The sequence below is a fragment of the Rosa chinensis genome, chromosome 2 (assembly GCF_002994745.2).
Source record: "Rosa chinensis cultivar Old Blush chromosome 2, RchiOBHm-V2, whole genome shotgun sequence".
Taxonomy (NCBI): Eukaryota; Viridiplantae; Streptophyta; class Magnoliopsida; order Rosales; family Rosaceae; genus Rosa; species Rosa chinensis.
This window is the reverse complement of record NC_037089.1, coordinates 25,374,947-25,391,801: the sequence shown is the minus strand read 5'-3', so window position 1 is coordinate 25,391,801 and position 16,855 is coordinate 25,374,947. Positions and strand designations below refer to the sequence as shown.

The 16,855-nt window shown below is 37.5% G+C and overlaps 1 long non-coding RNA gene across 8 annotated transcripts; it reads right to left on the bottom strand.

Moving 5' to 3' along the window:
• Window positions 1-620: 620 nt before the first annotated feature.
• LOC112186003 lies at window positions 621-4,929 on the bottom strand. 8 transcript variants are annotated; one of them, XR_005805552.1, is made up of 7 exons: window positions 4,606-4,929; window positions 3,870-3,948; window positions 3,697-3,769; window positions 3,295-3,331; window positions 2,008-3,162; window positions 1,212-1,292; window positions 621-911 (listed from the first exon to the last, which is right to left on the bottom strand). It is a non-coding gene; the product is annotated as an uncharacterized LOC112186003 (long non-coding RNA). The 8 variants fall into 8 exon arrangements; XR_005805555.1 differs by having other exon boundaries at window positions 2,008-2,202; window positions 2,298-3,769; XR_005805551.1 differs by having other exon boundaries at window positions 2,008-2,923; window positions 3,007-3,769.
• Window positions 4,930-16,855: the final 11,926 nt, after the last annotated feature.

The following is a 16,855-nucleotide window of genomic DNA, read 5'->3' as shown; positions in this document are numbered from 1 at the left end:
TTGGTACATAATATTTCACTAGATATTCAATCTACATTCTGTAGTATAGTTTGAACTGATGTCCATATTTATTCTAGACATCGGTTTTGTGTATATATCGATGTCTATAGTTATTCTAGACATCGGTTTTTGTTTATATATCGATGTCCATAGTAATCTAGACATCGGTTTTGTTTATATATCGATGTCCATAGTAATCTAGACATCGGTTTTGTTTATATATCGATGTTTATAGTAATGCTAGACATCGGTTTTTGTTTATATCTCGATGTCCATATCTATACTATACATCGTTTTTGTTTATATATCGATGTCCATAGTAATGCTAGACATCGGTTTTTGTTTATATCTCGATGTCCATGTTTATATTAGACATCGTTTTTGTTTATATATCGATGTTCATAGTAATGCTAGACATCGATTTTTGTTTCCAAACTGATGTATTTTCTCTTTTCTGACATCGGTTTTTGTTTTCAAACTGATGTAATTTCTGTTTCTGACATCAGTTCTTCATCAGTAACTGATGTTTTTTTCATTTCTTGACATCAGTCTGTGAATTCAAACTGCTGTTATATATCCCTTTTGCTGCTATATTTGGTACTAGAAAGCTGATCCACAAATAACATGAAATTCAAATGTACTTTAAATATTAGGGAATTGTATTAATTTCTATACAAAATTAGAGCTTGAGGTAGTTTCAAAAGTTTTGCACAATAAACCCTAACCTACTTTAAGGCTAGTGTAGAAGATACCACTACATCTACTACAAAATGGTCAGCAAAATAGCCTTACTCAAAATCATATTGCTTGTCAAGATCTAGCTATAGCAAAATCTGCAAGTAGTCAGCCGCTTCAATGCCCACCTCATCAAGTTGCTCTTGGGTATATGAGTTCCGACTCTTTGCCGCCCACTAGAAATGTATAGCACAACATAAGTCATAATCATTGAAGCTATTTAAATCAAACTGCTTGTCAAACTATAATATATGCATTTACCTTGGTTGAAATGCATACAAGTTCTTTAGACACAATAACACATACCTTTATCTCAAATAAAATAAAATAATGAAGAACACAAGTTATGCAGCAATGAAGACCAATATATTCTCTTTCATAATGCTTGAAGAACTAGAAGCTGCTTTTACCCATAAAATATAACGAAAAATCATATAATGCAATATGATTGAACACAGAAATAGTACAAGTTTCACCTTCTGAAATAGCGGCGGCACTTCACAGGAAAGCACCAAGGCATTAGCATAGTCAAGTTTCCTTCTCTATCAATAACATAACTGGTAAAGAGAATAAGCCATAATTAAAGACAAAAGCATTATCAGTTCTTCGGAGTAGCACTTGCTGTAATTAAAATTATGAGTATGGACTTATGTTAATTTTTACATATGTGACCCTAACAATGCACACAATGGCAACCGAAGACTTATAAACCAACCTAAATAGACTCGAGTTTGTTTCTGAAAGGTTCTTATTCTATTCTAAAGAGAGCCAACAAAATGCTTCTTCCACCTCTCTTAGGACAAGCTTTTGTCCTTCTGATGAGCTGTTCCAGGCTTTCATCATATTAAACAAATTTGTTGGGGTCATTGATGACCTCTCAGAGTTGCTTCCCGTATCAATCATTACTAGAAAAATATGTAACCCATTTGTTTTATTAGTTTGCTTAACTTAAGCAGTGTCTAGCCATGTAGACAGCATAAACCTAAGCTAGAGAGCGTACCTATTTGGTTTTTATATGTATTAGGCTGTTGTTCATATTTTAATTATTTCAAGTCAATGTTCTTTAGTTGGTTCCCAAATATGAGAAACAGACCTATGGCCATTTATGGTGCGTTAGTTCACAAGTCAAAATAAAATTAATTAAATCAAAATAACCTTGAATTCACAATACTGGAAATCAGACATGGTGAAAATTTTGAACATGAAAAATTGGAAGGACAGTCATGGATACATGGGGTCAGCTACAATGTAAATATAATTGTGAACACACACCTGGTATGATTCTCATAAAGGTTGCGTAGTATAGAAGCTCTGCTTGCTCAACTGCCAAGGCAGTCCCTTGGACCTGCCGTGTCAATAATGAATTATAAATAGTCCAGTCACCGTTAGAGGTATAAGCTCTGTTGAATAAGAAATGAAGGCTTCTCCCAAAAATATCAGCCGTTTCAGAAACTTTAGCATGATTTCCTGAAAACGTGAAGAAAAGGTTCAATATATTTACAAAGGAAAGGAAAAGGCAAGCAAGACGCCTGCAAAAGAATTGATACTTCAAATCCACCAACTCTTGAACAGAACGGGACTTTAGGACGTCCAATGGCATGCATTGCCAACAGCCCACCCTGTGGCATATGCAATCGTGATTAGAAACCACACAATCAACAGAAATCTTAGGCATAGACTTCAGCTGCTCCGATAATGATGCTTTGTCCTTTTTCTCTATTGGATCATCAAGATCTAATCTGTCCAATAAAATCCTTCCTCTAATAAGCCAATTGCAGATGCCACAAGTAAATGAGTCTTTTAAGAGACTTAAATAATCCGATGCCTTCTTTGGCTTCTCTCTTTCCTTTTTATCCATCTTCTTCTTACTCTTCTTATATATATATTCCCTGAAGAATTACATGAGCATTATCTGATGTTGAGCATAAGTGTATAAAAACAATAGCAACTCTTGAATTTTGAAATTACAAGGGTTAAGAAAAGGAACCCAAAAGAAAAAGACATGAAGCAGGCTTTCAAGATAACATCTAAGGATGCTCCATGGACTTAAACAAAATGACCCGAAGTCTGCAGTATCCGATGACCACACTTTTGTCCACATATCAGTCTTCTGACTATCTTTAGCAGCAAAATACTTATCGTATAATTCTTTTCTAGTTTCTATGGCCTTCAAAGCATAGATTAGAGCCTGAAAATTATAAATTTCAAAGTCATTACAACAAAAAGTGATCAACAAATGTTTTCAAAAAGAATAACAAGGATAAACCAAACTGAAGGAGGCCCTGCTTTGGTGATCTATTTATGCATGTGGCAGCGACTAGTAGTGTAGGAGAATTGGAGTAGTTTGTGGTGGTGAGCTGGTGGCTTTAGAGAGAAAGAAACAATGTTGTTCATGTCAAACCATTCTCACAACACCATTGCTTTGTCCTACATCAGTAGCTTGCCAAGATTAGTAATACAACTTAGACAGATCATGTGCCCAATCAAATAAATGGTCGTGCTTTTATAGTATTGTGCTTTCTCTGGTTGCCCCCAAGCCATTATTCATATAGTGAGTACCTGAGCAAGAACTGATTCAACTGTGTATGCATCATACCTATGCATGAAAACAGACAAACTAATAATGTGTTTGTATTCACACATCTGATAAAGTACATCAAAGCATGCCTCGCAAATTAAAAACCTGATATGTGAACTGAAAACATGAAGCAATTTTGGAATTTTTTTTTTATCACCAGCATCTATAAATATACAGCTTGCATAATAAGCTACTGCTTGCATAATAAGCTACTGCATCTATAAATATATGCAATTCTGTAAACAAGAAAGACATTTAAATGATGTTACTAGCTAATGATCCAGCATTTTGAGGTATCAAATTTCTAGCATCGGATCTTGGTTCATTAGAATGAATCTTGTTTCTTCCATGTAACAAAATTATTAAATCCCTATTTCACATACCAGTATCTTTGATGCCGAGAAATATGTGGTCTGCAACAATTGAATTAGAATGCCCTGCTGCTTCAGTTGACCGCTGAAAAATACCATCACAGATAGAAAGACAAGGACAAATTAAGATGGTTCCCAAGCATGATAATAGTAGGCAAAACAAGTAAAGGAAACTACGTACAAACCTGCTGAGTGTTTGAATCAACATCCCCTCTATTCAACCTTGAACATTAACCAGAGTATATCAGCAGAAGCCAGAAGCATCTATAAAACATTTTAACACAAATTAAATTGAGTGGAACCCAATTGATGAACAAATAAAAAGACTTCTAGTTAAGCCATGGAAATAAGTCCCACCACCAATGAAAGTGACAGGGCCATTGTACATACATACATATACACAGAGACATGCAGCATGGTCAGCTTACATAAGATGGTTTCTGGGTTCCTTCTTTTAATTGCATAGACCTATTTCTAAGATGATAAAAAGCAACAAAGGTCATTGACCTTTTCGCATTTATTTTCTCTATCAGGAGCACAAATACTTGTTGAGCAATAACATCTTCAAGTTTAAAAGCAGAAATTTGCGACTTTATCAACTCTTAATACTATGCTTCATGTTTGCAGAAACTCATAGCAAAGCCACCTAATGCAGTAAGTCCCCAGCACACAGTTGCTAATTGGTTAAATCACAGGCTTATATAACCTAACTGTAACATATTATTGTGAATCCTCCAAATTACACAAACACCCATTGCAACATCGAAAACCTTGGGTTCAGTTCACAATTTCTACTAAAATCAAGAAAAAAAGAGCTACTAGCAGTCTAGAGAAGCAAAATCAATGATGAACGAATCTAAAAGGCACTGAACATGAAGCGAATTTCAAGCAAAATTGACTAGATAAAGATGAAAGTGATACCGTCAAGGTGGGAGGAGAAAAGAGAAGGAGGAGGGGCAAGGCGGAGCTCCGGCGTGGACTGCATCTTTGGCGAATCTGGTGAATTTGAGAAGAGAGATGAGAGAACAGGTGTGCCAAAGGAAGAAAAGGAGGATGATAGCGGAGGCGGAGAAGGAGGAGAGTCGAGGTGGAGGCTGAAGCAGAGAGCAATTGGAGGTGGAGGATGAAGAAGAGGAGGACGGGTGTTCATCGGGTGTCGTGGTGTTTAGGGTTTGAGAGAGAAAATTGATCAAGTATCATGCTAGTCAATATGAGTCACGTGGGAAACCAAGTGTTGGAGGCAATTGAAATTTTGTTCCCCCGCCTCATCAAATTTGTAACTGAGTTATATCCGCGCTTTTTCAAAATTTTGGAAAAAAACATAGACATCGGTCAAAAAGGATAATTGATGTTAATTGTACAAATAGAAATCGGATTTTCAAGAACTGATGTTAGAAAAATCTTTTACATCGCGTGAATTTCTGACCGATGTCTATGACATGATGTCTATTAACATTATTCTAGTAGCACTACACCAATTTTGTTATCTGACAACGGCAGAAAACCGTTGTGTGATTTGAAGACCCACCGTTGTAGAGTGAGCCGTTGTCTGATGAAAAATCAGACAACGGTGGAACACAGTTGTGTGATAAACACACAGACAACAGGTATGTGTTATAACTATCGGCAGATGCCTAGCGCAGCTGCGCAGCAGTTGAGGGGCGTCTTCAGACAACAGTGCTAGTTTGCAACCGTTGTATATTAAGCATGTCAGACAACATTTTTTTATTTTGTCTGTTGTCTGATTGCTCTTCAAACTTCAGTTCTTAGACTATATCTGTTGTGTGATTAACTTTAGGACAACAGAGTTCAATTGCTTCTGTTGTGTGATTAACTTGTAGGACAACATAGTTCAATTAATTCTGTTGTCTGAGTGTAAATCAGAAGACACTGATTCGTTAAAAACCGATGTGTGATATGATTGATTACAATGTATTTTTGTCCCATTTTTGTTACCTGATCATTGTGTGATCAGAATTAGGCAAAATTAATGCTCCATTATAACCCAAATAATGGTACGTCTAGATAGTTGATCAATTGGAAAGAAAACACATTGCAAATGCTCAAATGAGTAATCAAACCTATTCCATATATCTCTTAACGTTAAAAGCATTTCCCAAAAGCTGATACAACTACGTAAAACATGCCACATATAGAGTTTGTGCAGAAACTTGGTTTCAATAGCCAATAAATTGATACAAATTCTTGTCTTCCCACTATTCCAGGAACTTAGTCTGTGCAGCCATGGTGTCAAACCTTTAAAGTTGAAGCGAGTGGTTTGCAATTTCTGTCCAAATGTCCAACCGAAGACACCTCAGTCAAAAAAGCCAATCCAGAACCTATATACAAACAAGTAAGCTTCAGAAAGTTGAAATTCCTTTCTATCCATCAGAACACAACCTTCTGCATGCCATCCAAAAGTGCATATATCTAATTGTTATGCTTATGATTTAAATATTGAAAGTTGCAAGTTAAGTTGTCCAAATAGAAGTCATATACATCTCTAAGCTGTATATTAGTCATTTGCTACACTCTTAATATGATTTGTTTGATTAGCCCCATTCATTTTCTATTGCACACCAGCTAGTAAACAACTCTATTTTTTTTAGGAAAAAAATGATGAGAATGACCTACCATTGAATCAAGTGCCAATACTTGAGTGAGTATAAATGGAATCAATTGGAAAATCATGTACAATCTGATATCATTGCATGCTCTGCAACCAACTAGTAAGAACCATAATTAGCAAAGAGATTTCATGCTACCTACAAAATACGAGTCCAGAAAAGAACACAGAGGAGAAGATACAGACTTAAAGTGCAAAACTGACTTTCATAGGCAGTCCTAAGAAGTGCAATGAAGAAAAGTGCAAATAGGCAACTTAAGCCAATTCTCTCTCCCACCCTCTCCACTATAAAACTAGAGAAAAGCGAGGAAAATGCGACCATCATCTGCAATCCAGAATTTACTTTAATAGTTGAACCAAACATAGAGAAACAAAAAAAGGTGGGAAATAGACCTGCTTGAGTTCCAGAAAAGTCAATCCAATAATATAAAAAAAATCCTAGCACAATATACACCCAAATAAAATGAAGAACTACCATTGTATTTCACAAGCAATAATAGCCACTCACCTAAAATAAAAACTGAAAAAAATTAAGAACCCATAAATGAAAACTATTTCTTCAGAAAACCAAAAAAAAAAATCTACCAAAAGAATTACAGTAAACAATAACACAACATTGGACAATGAAAAATGCAAGGATTGATTAAAGAAGACTGCAAAAAAAAAAAAAAGGAAAAAGCCACGATCACCATTCTGAGCACTAATACTAGAACGTCTAACTGAAATGCATGGGACTACATCTGAGACACTATAATTGCATACCAGAATCAAACCAAACAGATCGATCAAGATACTAAACCAGAAAAAATTTCACTACCTTGGGAAGTGCATCCCTGATAATGGTTGGCACAGGCATTTCAAGAAGAACACTTTCGTTGATGGTTCTGGCAGCCTTGAATACCTGATATACCACCTTACCCTGTTTAAGTAACTTATTCTTTGCTATATCAGAGAGTCCAGTAGCTGGTACCTGAGGTGATAGGAGCCACCATCTCTTGCTCTGACCTGGAGTTCTGTTTCATCCTTCTGCCCTACTACCACCTTCTACATACCCAAACTCAGTATCCACCATTGAATCAAGTGTTTCCTACCAAATTAAAGATTAATGAGGTGAACAGAAATTATCAGTTAATGTAAGCCAGGAAAAGAAAAGGAAAAAGTGCTATGAACATTGCTGGCATATAAGAGGCCACCTACAATAAGCATCGAGTCCAACTTCTTAAGTGCTGGAAGATTGATGTGTATGTCTGCACGAGCTTTCGGAGTCATAATCTGCACAAACGAGAATCAGATACAAATTGTGATATACATTATTATGCATATTGACAGTCTAAGGAACTTACTAGAAGATCATATCATGATTGAGATGTAGGTTAAGATGGAAAAGGAGGGAAGCAGATGCTTGAGGTTCTTTCGAGTACAAAAAGGTTGGTTATCTAAACAAAAATATTTTCAAAAAGTGACTAGTGTTCAACTAAACTCCCATTCAAAAAAAAAAAACTCATGTTCGGCTGAATTGTCAGGACTTACTTATCAGGACTCAAAACACGGCTGAATTGTTTTGAACCAAACTATATCATTTATGACATTAAAATTGATGTTCAAGATAGATATCTGTACCATGAATACCATGGAAAATTAGAACCAAAGTAGCTACTTAGTAGGCCAGTGATGAATTGCCAATGAAAGTAACTGAACTGCAAAAGGCTCAATTTGCAGAAAATTTTTAACATTCATCACTTGCATTGGAAAAAGCTCAATATGATCCTGTTGAATTTTTCTGGAAAAAAAAATTCCAAATGTGTATGCTGTACAGTAATTGCTATTTCACTATCACTAGTGTTTAATATCAGCGAGTGGATGATTTTGGATTCAAAATTTTTCAACCCAAAATTGTACCTGCTCTATAATATAAAGAAGTGGTAGACCATTTAATTCAGATTTAGTAAGCACCCATACACAACAAACTCCTATAAGTTATTTCTGCCATTGTAACACTGATAACATAAAAGATATCATGCCACTTAAAATCTTATCAAGTCTTCACATTTTTACGCCAACAGTTGGGTTTGCCTACAATACAATGCATCAGTAAATGAAGTACACCAGCTCGATACTGTGCTAGACTGACTCCATACAGTGGTACCGATATGTTAATGTACTAACTTCATGCAGTGTAGACTAGGTTGGCCTGTTGCATGGAGCTGGTCTACCATTCATGTACTGATATTTTAATGTGCCACAGGCTTTCCTAATAGTTATGCAAAGAAATCTATTTGGCATGTACATTATTCTATTTGCATTGAACTGGAGAGTATGATAGTCTTATACCATTGTCAAAATATCATTTGTAATATTCTTTTAAACATGTGCAAGAAGCATTACCTTGAATGGTAACTTATCCATAACTTTCTCATAGTAGGGTAATGCTTCCTTCAGCTTTCCGACGTTCATCAATGAGTCGCCATCCTTTAATGTCTGCATAGAAGTAATCAATTTTAGGAAACGATATTGTTCTACTGAATTCTTTAGAAGGAGATGATAATGAGAAAAATGTCAACACAAATATAACATCAAGATATTGTTTATAACACTTAAAAGTATACAAGAATTTTGGGTTCCAAAAATGTCTAATATGGTTACTTTAGGGAGCATTTTTCAAAGACTCAGGTTTATATCTTTACATATTTGTGATCAACAATTTTAAACAGTTGAGATAAGTGAAGACATATGGTAACTCTTGTAAGAACCTAAAATATCTCAACCAAACATTCCAGTATGACTAAATAACAGATTGTATGTCAAGTTGTCAACCACAACAAAAAATTGTACATTGCAACCATAAAATGCATATGATATTCTTGAAAAATATGAAGATAAATCAGAACCTTGTAGAATAGAGCTGGAAACATATAACACAATAAAATTATTTGAAGTTGAGCTTCAACGAAACATATGAAGATTCCAAATCAATAAGAAGACAATAAAAATCAAGGGAGGCCAGGGAAGAAAAGCTTTTAAATTCAAAAAGAAAAAAGAAGCGAAGCAATCCTTCTCACAGTCCAATCTGAGCTTGGGATCAATGTTCAAGCCCATTTTAGTGTTGTAAGTAGCAACTAATTGTCTTGTTCGTTCCTCCTTAGCAGCTTTTTCTTCCTGTGTTTCAAGCACTTCCCCGGGGTGTATAACTCGCCCACCACCAAACTGATCAAAAAAAGAAACCTCTGTAAAATCAAGTAGATTTTAAAGCCATTTCCCTAAACACAGTATCAAAATCAGTTGTATCACAATTTCAACATCTTCACTCCATAAATACACGTCAATAATATGTAATGTAAACATTGAACTATATATCATTACCATTTTTGAAATGTCATTGGGTCTGGGAAAGACTCCTCATGAAGAAACCTTTGGCTTGTAAAGATCCAGGGGGTCATCTCCTTGAGGCTTGGGTGTGGCTGCACCGAAATTACTGGAGTCCCCAACAATAATCTCAACCTCAGGCAAGTTGCCCTGAGCAAAATCGTCTGCGATTGGAACCAACCCAGCTGGTAGTGCTCTACCCTCCTTCTTATCAGCAAACCCAAGACCCACAAAATCCATGCTCGACACTGACAATTTTCCCTTGTTTTTCTCATTTGCTTCAACACCTATGAAACCATTCAAGTCCTAATTTTAGCCCTTACATTTTCACATTTACATATTTCATTCTTCAGAAACACCCTACAATAGCACATGAAGTTTCACCGAGCATTACCTGAAGTTTTGCTAGTCCCTGTCTTCTTCTGCTTATACTCTCTAGCTCTCTCCATTGCAGTCTTAACAACAGCAGGCAATTCGACATTCCCAGGAATTGGTGGGTCGACTGGGGACGTCGTGGTTTCGGATTCGGCATTGGGATTGGGTAGGTTGAGAGAAAAGAAGAGCTTTGAAGGGAGGGGTATTGTCTTTAGGAGCCTTAATAATCAACTCGTTTTCCGGCAACTCGCCCAAATCTTGCCATCGGAGGATGACCGGCGGCGCTGCTTGTTCTTCAAGCTCCTGGCCCATGGCTATGTGGTGTAAATCAAGCTAATTGTGGAGATGAGAGTTAGGTCAATGAAATTTGGGTTTCAGATTGAGGGTTTGACCAATAGGGATTGGGTTAATTTCAGGGAATCTGAGATTAGGGTTTCCCTATTTGGGATTTCAGAATGAAAGAGAGAGGAAGACTAAGATTTCTGGGTAAAGAAGAGAGTTGGACGAACAAGAGAGCGAGAGAAGATTGAGAGTGAGACAGGGAGAGGAGCGATCTGGGGAGAGAGAGAGAGTATAACGTGAGAGTTCAACGACCCCTGCCTTTTTCTTTTTTTTTTACAAGTGAAGGAATGAAGGCCCAGCCTTCTAAATATTCTTGCTTATGTGAAATCAATGTATTAGTTTTGGCGCTGCGTTAGGCATTACTCATTCATACAACACAAATAAGTCATTTGGTTGTGGGATCATCAATCACCAGAAATATTTCAATCAAAATTTGAAAGTTTTGGGGAGAATGAGTGCTATTTTGGGGCAAATATACCCACATCCAAACCTTTCCCTCTTGCTCATACAACACAGAGTAAAAAACCGTTGTATAATATTTTGCATGCTACTCTCACACGACAGATATAACTATACTGTTGTACTATGTAGTACTAATTTTGAGCCAAATTTGAGTCGATCTAGGAGGGAAATCTGCCACTATTTTTTTTTATGATTCACACAACAGATTATTCTTGTAACCGTTGTGCAATGACATTCTAAACAAAAACTTCAAAATTTTAACCACCTTATACAACGGAAGTTTAGTAAACATGTTGTGTGATTCACTTTTCTTCATCACACAACACTTTTTTTTTTTCGTTGTGCAAAAAGTGTTATGTGTTAACGTTTTTGGTGCAGTGTAGTGTGTGTGATGATAGCATTTAACCATACACACTCACGGATTGCCTCATATAGAGCGATGATCTCTGAGTGGTTCGAGGAGGTAGCCGCAAGAGTTTGCTTGGTTGATCTCCAAGATATCGCTGTGTTCCCAATGGTAAATACATAACCAGTTTGGGAACGACCTTTATGTGGGTCAGAGAGATACCCAGTATCAGCAAAATCAACCAAAACATCATTTGGCTTTTTGGTGTAGTGAGTGGCACCTTCGCCATCAATATTTCCTTCAGGGATTACAGTTTCATCTGCGGTCCCTCTTGTCTCTCTGTAGGGAAAGAACAGTCCCAAGTCAATGGTCCCTTTTAGGTATCGAAGATGTTCTTGATACCATTCCAGTGACGCTGCGTTGGCGTTGAGCTAAATCTAGCTAACAAGTTCACTGAGAATGCAATGTCTGGTAGAGTAAATTGGGCTAAGTACAATAATGCGCCTATTGCACTTAGATAGGGAATTTCATCTCCCAAGACCTTTTCGTCATCTTCTTTTGGACGAAATGGATCTTTCCTTGCATCCAAACTTCGACCGATCATGGGAGTGCTAGCAGGATGCGCTTTGTCCATGTTATATCACCTGACTTTTGGATATACGCAGACTGGTGGATTAGTATTCCACAAACTCGGTGTTCTAGTTCAAGGCCTAGATAGAATCGAGTATTCCCAAGATCCTTCATCTCAAATTTGAATTTCAAGTAGCTCGCGGTTTCTCTTATTTCATCAAGAGTACCTGTTATGTTCATATCATCGACATATACTGCTACAATTGCAAATCCGGAACTTGTTTTCTTTATGAATACGCAGGGGCATACTTCATCATTCTTATATCCTTTTCCAATCAAGTAGTCACTTAGACAGGTATACCACATCCGCCTGGATTGTTTCAATCCGTAAAGTGAGCGTTTCAATTTAATTGCAAACGCACTCTGTGGTTTAGAGTCACTTGACTTGGGTAATGTAAGGCCATCAGGCACTTTTCATATATATCTCTGAATCTAGATCCCTATAGAGATATGCAGTAACCACATCCATGAGCTGCATTTCCAGTCCTTCAGAAGTTACTAAGCTAACTAAGTAGCGGAACGTTATAACGTCCATTACGAGAGAATATGTCTCCTCGTAGTCAATTCCAGGGCGTTGTGAGAAACCTTGCGCCACAAGGCGAGCCTTGTACCTCAAGACTTCATTCTTCTCATTACGCTTTATGGCAAAGACTCATTTATGTCCTACAGGCTTTACACTTGGTGGGGTTAGTACTACCTGACCAAATACATGTCTCTTTGTCAGAGAATCTAATTCTACCTGGATTGATTCTTTCCATTTTGGCCAATCTGCTCTTTGTTGACATTTTTCAACAGAGCGTGGTTCGATATCATCGTGCTCTATGATTCCTTGAGCAACAGTATATATCATCAATGTGTATGGAAGATCTTTCTATCAACTCATACGCACTCTCGTAATCCTTTGAGATTTATTTGTCCTCTGGAATCATTTCAAACATCGGAGTGTCCTCCAGTATTGATTCATGGATATAACTATAATCAGAGACAATCTCATGAGAGGGATTCTATACATTGATGATTGGTTTGTGCCTTACTCACCCTCTTCTTCCTTGGGTGAGTGTCAATCGAACCAAGTGACCTCCCCCTCTTCCTTGGGGAGCCACGGCCTCAACCACACCTCCACTAAGTGTGGTTGCAGTGCCTCTATCTGCGGCACCGTGCCCCTTGTTGGGGACTTCTAACCTTGCAGGCACATTTTCAGCTGGTATATGTGATCTTGTCACTTTTACGATATCAGTAAACGCATCAGGCATCGAATCTGCTATGTTTTTGAAGATCGATTATTCTTTTCACTTCACTTTCACTTTGTGAAGTGCGGGGATCAAAATGAGACAGAGTAGGGACAAACCACGACAATTCCTGTCGTTCCCTTGGAAAATCCTTTTTCCTATCTCCCCCTAACGACGGGAAGACTGTCTCATCAAAGTGACAGTCCGCAAATTTAGCGGTAGAGAGATCGCCTGTCAAGGGTTCCAAATAGCGGATAATTGTTGGGGATTTGTATCCAACATAAATACTTAATCGTCTCTGAGGACCCATTGTAGTGCGCTGTGGGGGCGCCAAAGGCACATATACTGCGCAACCAAATATGCGTAAGTGTGAAATGTCAGGCTCATATCTAGTTACCAACTGGCACGCTGAAAATGGTTGGCTAGCTGTGGGTCTGAAACGAATAAGTAAAGTTGCGTGCAATATTGCATAACTCCATGCAGATATAGGCAGGTTGGTGCGCATAACCAATGTCCTAGCCACCATCTGTAGCCTTTTGATGGTGGCTTCTGCGAAACCATTTTGTGTATGCACATGGGGTGCAGGATGCTCTACATCGATCCAAATAGATATGAAATAATCATCAAATGATTTTGATGTAAGCTCTCCAGCATTATCAAGCCTTATAGACTTGATAGGGTGATCGGGGTGGTGAGCCCTTAAACTTATAATCTGTGCTAGGAGTATTGCATCATTTCTTGTGGACAATAAAATATGACCAGATTGTCGAAGCATCCACCAGAACCATAAAGTACTTGAATGGTCTACATTCTGGATGGATAGGTCCACAGACATCTCTTTGTATCCTTTGTAAGAATGGAATGTTTTGTTTTGTATCTTTAGCATAGGAAGGTCTCGATCCTGTTTTTGCTAAAGAGCAGGCTTTGCAAAACGAGTGAAGTACCATTGAAATAGTCAATGAGGCATAATGGGAGGGAGGTAGTGCTTCTGGTACTTCAGAAAGCAATGACTGCATTTGAGCAATACTAGAACCGACACCTTGCAGTGTGAAGGATTTTTGTCCCATTTTATTTTTCACTCGAAAGAAGGGATGTCCATATGAGTTCGTTAAAATACGGATCATCATTTCACGACGGGGGTGCCCTAGGCGGTCATGCCAAAGCCTGTATGAATCAGTGTCCCACATTTCATTGTTGGTGACAGTATAGGATTCAATGATCCGAATCGTAGTGAGGTACAGTCCACTAGATTGACTCATAAGTTTCTCTAAGATGTGTTTCCTTCCACAGTCATTAGATGTAATATCAAGGTATTCAGTTCCATTCTCACGGTGTGTTTTTACATGATAACCGTTGGCACAAATAGCTTTGAAACTTTAACAAGGTTCGATTACCTCTTGGTGCATACAGAGCATCTTTGACTTTAAATATATCTCAGATTCTTTAGAGTAATTCTATTTTAGTAGAATGATAATCTTTTCATTCTAATAATAATTTTTTCTCTAGATGTATTGCTTTACATCTTTATATTGCAATTTCGAACCATGTAAATATGTGTAGTAAATAAATTTGAATAAATTCAGTGCTTGAGAATAAAATTCAAAATTTATTAATGAGCCAACGATAATCAAATCAAGGTCTTGTTCTAATTCATCAAACCATTATTGAAATAAACTTTAAGACCAAGTAATAGTCTAATTAAGAAAGAGGCATTATGCATTCACAACTGTTTTTGGAAAATAAAGTAAATAAAGCAGATCAGTCAAAATCTGGGGCATCGGTTGACTGAGCAAGTTCCTTGTTGCCATTAAAGTCTGCAATTGTGAGGTTGACGTCTCAGTCATGGCCTCCTTCTTCCATATAGTGAGCCTCTTGTTCTTTAGACTCCCTATACCTCTTGTAATTGGCTGCTACTCTGTTGCTTGCTTGGCAGTTCTTGTACCAATGCCCAATGACTCCACACCTATAGCATGGTTCATTGCCAACTCTATTCTGTTTGACTGAAGGGTTCTTAGGTGCCCTTTGCACCTTGTTTCCATTACCACTAGGGCCAGCGCCACCATCTCTGCGCCATACATTGGGAGGGCCTCCACGGCCATATTATGACCCCCATGTCCCTTGCCACGTGGTGCATTGTTGCCACGTGGGTAGGGATCAACACGTCCAACCCCTTTTGCATTGGGGTTCTGTCCACCTTTCACTTTGCCATAATTAGCCTCAGGAATTTTCTTTGTCCCAACAGGCCTGACATTATTGTTCAAAAGAACCTCATTATGCCTCTCAGCCACTTGCAGTAGGTTGATCAGCTTGTTGAAGGTTGTGATTCTTTTGTTATCATACTCCAGCCTATACTGGTTCGCTAGTATAATTGCTGAAGTAGGAAAAGTGGAAAGAGTCTTCTGAATCATATCATCTTCTGTGAGTTCCTTTCCACAGAAATTGAGACGTGCTTTTAGACGCAACATATCCTTATTGAAGTCATTTATCCTTTTATAGTCAAGCAAGCGGATTTCATTCCACTGAACGGTCAGTTCTGGGAACAATGTGTCATGAATGTTCCCAAAACGTCCCTTAAGGGCATCCCACAGTTTTTTGGGTGTCTTCAACTGAAGGTATTCCCAGCGGAGACTAGGATCAATATGTCGCCTCAGAAACATTAAGACATTTGCTTTCACCTTGTCAGACGGTCCATTGTCTTTGGGGTCGGTAATGGTGACAGTGTAATCTCTTGCCACAAAGGCAGTTTCTACATCGGAAACGGTGGTACTCAAGTCCGTCTGAGTCCAAGATGTCAAACTCAGGTCGAGTTGGATCAGCCATCTACATAAACAAGAGAGAAGATATAAATTACGCAGTCATAAAGACATCCACGTAAATTATTTTCCAAATCCTATGAATTAGATTTTAAGACCAAGATTCGTAATGGTCACATTTTTCGATGCTATGTGAAAAATGCTTTATCACGGTAAGTGTGTATAATGCGCATGAAGTTTCATTATCATGGCAAAATGGAATTTATATGTTGCATTACAAAAATAACTATAACACATTTAACAATAAATAGAACATAGCATATATAAAAATAAATCACATGGCATGCTCAAATTGCACAAATATACAACAAAATATATGCTACATATATCATGCATAAAACATAATATAAAGACATGCTAAGAAATAATTATATAAGCGTAAATAAGATAAACCATGCTCAAAATTTCACAATAAAATATAAAGCATGCTTAAATTTCTACGAATAATAATAAAACATATATAAAATAACAAGGCATGTTTAAAAATCAATATTACCTAACTAAACATGCTCAATAGCAAATTAACAATAAAGTATAAAGCATATGCTTTAAAAAAAAAAAGTAGAAAACATAAAATTCACATGCTTTGTTAAAATCATAAATTAAAATAAGGAAAACATACTTGATTTCGAGAAAATAAAACAATCCTAGCGCACGCGCGTGTTGATGCAGGCATGCATAGCGATGTGCTTGAGAAGAAAAAAAACTGGGCCGCTTCCTTTATCCTTTCAGCAGTGGGCCTTATTTTTGTTTTTTTTGTTTTTTTTTCCTGGGCCACATGGCCTTTTTTTTTTTGGTTATTGGGCCGGGTCAGACCTTTTTCTCTCTCTCTTTTTTTTCTTTTTTTTTCCTCCGCGTTTTCTTCTGGTTCTTTTGGTTTGCTCTTGAAGTGCAGGGGGTTTGGCCAGATGTGGGATGCGCGCTGGAGGCCGGTGGGCTGGAGGCAGCGACTGCAAGGTGGGGCAGCGAGCTAATGGGCTAACGC